Here is a 5,871-nt window from a genome sequence, read left to right on the forward strand (position 1 = left end):
TACGATATGGTAACAAATATCGTACTAGAAAGAATAATAGGAATGAAATGAACAATACACAATAAGTATGAAAGGATACCAAATGGTCTTTTGGCTCGTGCTGTTGCCGCTTCTCTGCCGCTGAATCGTTGTCATGGTTGGGTACCTGACTATGCTGTCTCCTTAAGTGCTTACACGAGCTGTCCAATTAAGTAACTCAGTGAGATATTAAAAATTGAGTGACTGCGGGAGCTGTCGAACTGGGTGACTCCGATACATTGGCTTAGCTACCAGATTAGATGTTCTTTACAAAATTTCGACATTTGCACATAAGTAATTTACAATATTCCGACAATTGCATGTAAGTTTGATTAACAGAATGGAAGAAATTAATAAAAAAGGACTTTGTTTGCAATATTTAAACATGCAACATTTTGTTTGCAACAACATTTTATATTTGCAACATTAGTTTGTTTGCAACATCTGCAACATGCAATTGAAATTGTTTAAAAAAAGTGAAGAAGTTGGATTTGGACAAATGATTCACTACTTTGGGTATTGAAATGTTTGTTTTATTAATTCTGTGTAACAAATCATTCATCTGAGAAGTATTCTGAATTAAAACAACTCGTGATATTCGCTGATAGCTCTTTCAACAAGGGGAACTCATTGAAGGTGAGTCATGCAGGAATTTGTCGATTGGCAACTATGACTGATTGAGAGGAAGACTTGTAGAGTCTGATATGTTTATTCTTTCGTTAGGTAATTAGCAGTTATCACAAATAATACAGTTAGAGTCGACCACTAAATTGCTTTGAAAGTCGTTGTAGATAGGTTTGGAGGATTTCGGAGTGCGCTGTTCCTCTAGAAACGGTAGTAATGGAAATGAATCCAAATCCCCGATCCTCCTATTTATACAGTGGGAATGGTTTACAGTATTACCATAAAATATGTTACCTTTAATAGACCGGAAAAAAGTTGCAATAGAGCAGCTTTGTTGGTTACAATAATCGACATGGAATATAAGCTTAGCTAATATATTGGAATATCTTTAAACAGATAACGCCATCAACAACGCAAGGGGCTTTGTGTCTACAATCCAGGTATTGCAGTTAAAATAGAATAACAAATCACTGGCAAATAGTTGCGATACTTTACAACATGAGTTGAGCTATACATCTCTACAATGTCGACATTATTTTTGTACTAAAATATTTCGATTTTTACCAACAAAGGATTTTATAATAATGTGAATGGTTATGTGTGTCTGTGGTATGGTGCTCTGCAAGTTAATAATGGACAGTATTCGTGTTATTTATCATACTACACGTTGAGATGGAATGGTTACATGTCATTGCAGTTGAATTGGATATGGTGGGTTAGGTACTTTGTCCTAATACTCAATAAATCTGACCTTTAGCTTCGTTCGATATGACAAGCCTTAGATAAAAATAGCTCAGTCATGTGGTTGATTTTTCTCGTTTTGTAGGAGACAACAACAATATTTATTCCCCATTGCGTCGATTAGTCGAAGTTTTTGCTGCATTCACAAGACTGCTAGACGTGTGAGCTCCTGAACTTGGTTTTTTTTTTCCTTTTTATTCTAACTTCAGGCCTTTTGAAGCGGTCAGATTATTTCCTAAAGCACGCCTTCTTTTCATACACATTTGCAGTTCTACTACTTTGCTCATTCTTTTCCTTCGGCGATCAAATGGAATGTGTTTAACATTGGTTCTGAATAACCTGTATTGTTTCAGTGTTAACTTCATGCAGATTTAGCTCATGGTTGGGGATAAAAGAGACAGGCAATACTATGCGCTACTCATATATGTTACAGCTGTTAATATGAACTTAATTTGCCCTCCCCCCCTCTTCGAAATATTGATTTTCATACTTAGCACTTTCATGTAAAATATGTTAGGTGGATTATTGAATTGATCGTTGATATGAAAAGTTAGAATGAGAGAGTGAAGAAACCGCTTTTTGTCCCTTCCTAAGAAATCTCATTTTTTAACTGCTTTCTTGATAGCTTATTCTTAAATGTTCCATTTCTTATATATTTTTGATATCCTTTTCCTTTTTTATCAAAATTTTTAGAAACCTTTAGGAGATTACCGTGAAATTTTCTTACTTCATTGTTATGTGCGAGGAATACTAGGTGCATCGGAAGCTAGTTTAATATACTTCTGGTAGCTCTAAGCAAGCCGAGAAACATCTAAAGACATTTGGGAGATGATCATCACTATGGAGTTTTGTAGGAATCCATTCAAGAAAATGATACGTCTTTACCCTTCCCAGTTGTTTTTCCTTCCTGATGCTTCTGAATTACTGATGTCAATCCTGACGGTTCTGCCAAGTTTGTTAAACTGTTGGAATTATTTGACATTGTGCGCGTTTGTAACTGTCCATTCAATGCATCTGGAATCAAACTTATTAATGGCGGAGCAGTTACCCAATAAAATCTACGGTGCTAATTTGAGTTTAACTCTGCCTTCTAATATTTATTTTTCATCTGTTGAAAACTGAGAAAATTATTTCAGATGAATAAGTAATTCTTCACTCTATGTGATTATCTCAGGGTGATAAGTCTTACGCAAGGAATTCTGAAAGTTTCCATGGTGAAAACTAATTAACCCATTTTCCCTTTCAAATATCACGGATTTTTCTGTCCCATCTTCTATATTTTCACCGTAAGCTAACTGTAAGTTACGAAATTTTATCTTCCACATAAAATACTGGAAGATTCCTCGATGTGGTAAATATAGTACTGAACGAACTCAAAAGAGTTCATAGAATTGACACTGAGTTCCACATAATCCAAAAAGCTAAAAACAGGAATTAGCTGAGAATGCAGGGCATCAAATTTATCGACAGAACGCGAAAACAACGTACAAAATGCAAATGAGCTTTAATCCTGGTAATAATTGCTTTTTTTTCTCGCAAAAAAATGCAGTGGATAGTTTGAAATATGCGATAAATGAAATTTACTTAAATAACCAGTCATTTTTTTTATACTCAAAAAAAATGACTGAACTAATTCGAAAGCCTTTCAACATTATTCCAATCATCTATCCAGGAAGCGTGTTTTTTGACTTTAATTGCCGAATTGATGTATCATTTATAAACGAATTGCCATTTGATGAGAAACTCCTTGAAGCATGAACTCCTTACTTACATGGTATTATTTGCTTGCTTTTTATATTGTTGGCTAAAAGTAGTTATAGACTTGCTTAATTTCGAGCTGTCTAGGAATTTATAACTTCGAAATTTGTCTCCACAGTATAATGATACTGATTACTTACATCCAAATGGTTTGATATGAGATGGTTTGGAGTCAGATTGCAATTAAATGATTGTTTCGTTTGCAGTTTGGCAAGCAGACTGACTGGATTAGAGTGCTATGAAAGAACCAGCTTGGGTTTCAAAATACTGAAGTGGAAAGAAAAGTTTTGAGAAGAAAATTTAAGGAAATTTAAGCACAAACCATATAAAATCCAATTAATAGCAGAATTAGGAAGGGGCAGAGCATGGATAAAATACATTAAGCAGACGAAAGTCAGCGGTACATCACTATTCTTATCGCCAGCATACTCCAAATAAACAGCATAAATGGTTGCCGGCAAGAACGGTGTTCAGCACAAAAAATAAAGACATGCATAGCGGAATACGTGAAGATTGTAAAACAGAAGTTTTTAAAACTAAAATCTCTTATGACTGGTTACTTCCTAGACAATAGCACATCTGTTTTTGTGCCACTTAAGCAACTTAAAACTTTACTTTTAAACTTGACATGTCTAGTAAAAATTTAAAACATTCTTAACTGAAGTGTCGGAGCAGTTAAAGGAGCCAATCAGTATTTAATAATTTACGCCGCCATACCGTTGGGTAGGTTTGATTCATAAAATATTCTACAAAGTTAAGTTTCCGAAGATGTTTCCGAAACCACACTTTGCTTAGTGTTTACTTTTACGAAATTCTCCCACTTCATAAAATAATAATTTGAAGATGAAGATTCATTTCTCACAGAAAGCTTGGATATATTGACTTAGCTTGGATACATTAATAATGTTTCTTTTTTGTATCAACGAAGAGATGTAAAATATTAAACGATGGTGTTGACAGATAGCATGGAACTAAAATAAGAAGCTAAGTTAATAAGGTAACACCACAGTCAACTTTTATGATTTTTCATTCGATTTTCTTGATTGGAATTTGAACAAAGAAGCTGGAGCCACTGGTCTGAATGGCTTGGAATATTGAAATGACATGTGGTAGTTAAGTTTTCATGTTTTTCAATTCCGTAGCTTTGTTGGGCCGTTGCTGAGTTATCTTAAAAAAGCTTCCAAATAATAATGGCTAACAATGTAACTAAATAACATGTTATGGAAATGATTATTCATAATACTTACAATATGCGCTATTCACTTCGATATATTAAAGAAAAGAGATAGGTAATTGACAATAGTGTTAAGGGCGTTTTTCATTCTACGAAAGCACAATTACCGTTTAAGACTTGCTTATTTGCAACATTTAGAATAAGGATTTGTTTAAGATTTAAAAACCATTGTTAATGCAATAAAATTTTAAATCATAATTACAATCTAAAATTAAAAATTAACAAAATGAAATGTGGTAAACAGAGGAGGAGAAGGAATGCAAAGAGTGTTAAGAAAAAGTAATACAGAAGTCATTTTGGACTGATTGTATATTTGTACCATTTCACTTCTTTGCCTTTTTATCATCTTTCATTTCAGAGAGGTCACAAACTTCACACAGTTAAATGTTATTAGAAAGAGTGACGAAAGGAACCTAATAACGAAAAAACAAACTCTTTTCTTTTTTACTTTTCAGTTGTTTGCAATATTTAATTTTATGGCATTTTTTAATTGAAATAATAATATCTCATTTTATCGACATCATAAGTGCTTCTTCACAATAAATATTTTATAATCACAATCTTCGAAAATTGCAATTAAAAAAAGTTGCATAACATTAAAATATTTTATTTTGCATAACAAAATATTTTATTTTGCATAACAGTGTTATGCAAAATAAAATATTTTAATGTTTTGCAGCTTCTCCTAAATCACATTTACCAGTTTTTAATCTTATTTCCACGACAGTAATATCTAAAGAAGTCCATTGTTAAAGAATTATCAGAAAAATGATCCAAGAAGATCAAATAGGTAAAAAACAATAAATTTGAGCAGGGGGAAATAGTTTATTTAAAATGTTTTGTTAGCATTAAAGAAGAGGGAATAAAAGCAAATTGAACTTAAACGAGCAATCAGAAAACGACAAAAAAATCTTTCCACATCGGTTTCTCTATTCGATGAGAAAAGCAACCATATACTATAATTCACTAAGATCTCTCAAGCAACTCTATACTAATGAATGTTATCGAGATGTTTTTGGACCGAGTTCGTCTTTCAAAATGCATCACCTATGATAACTCATCTGATAGCTTCATAAGCTGTAATAATTTAATCACTCGATCAACTGATGAAGCATTACGAGGAAATTTATGATAGGTATGATAAGTACGTAAACAAAAGTTGTTAACCAACAAAACTATTGTTGAACCAATGAAAATTCATTCATATTCTTTGACAATATTTATGACTGACTGGTTTTGACTATGTCAATTAAATAAAAAAGATCAGTCTAAGATCTAAGTCAGTGGCATTGTCTAAAATTCGATTTAATTAAAATGAAAACGACATGTGAGCTTTATTTCAATATAAAATATAATGCAAATATGGTCAAATCGTGGATTTTATAACATTGTTATTATTCATATAAAGTAACAGAAAAAAAGAACTTTAAAAATGAAATGAAAGGAAAGTGGAAGAAATACAGTGCCAAACTTTAGCTGAAACTAACTTCTTCTGC

The sequence above is a fragment of the Loa loa genome (assembly GCF_000183805.2).
Source record: "Loa loa unplaced genomic scaffold supercont3.58, whole genome shotgun sequence".
Taxonomy (NCBI): domain Eukaryota; kingdom Metazoa; phylum Nematoda; class Chromadorea; order Rhabditida; family Onchocercidae; genus Loa; species Loa loa.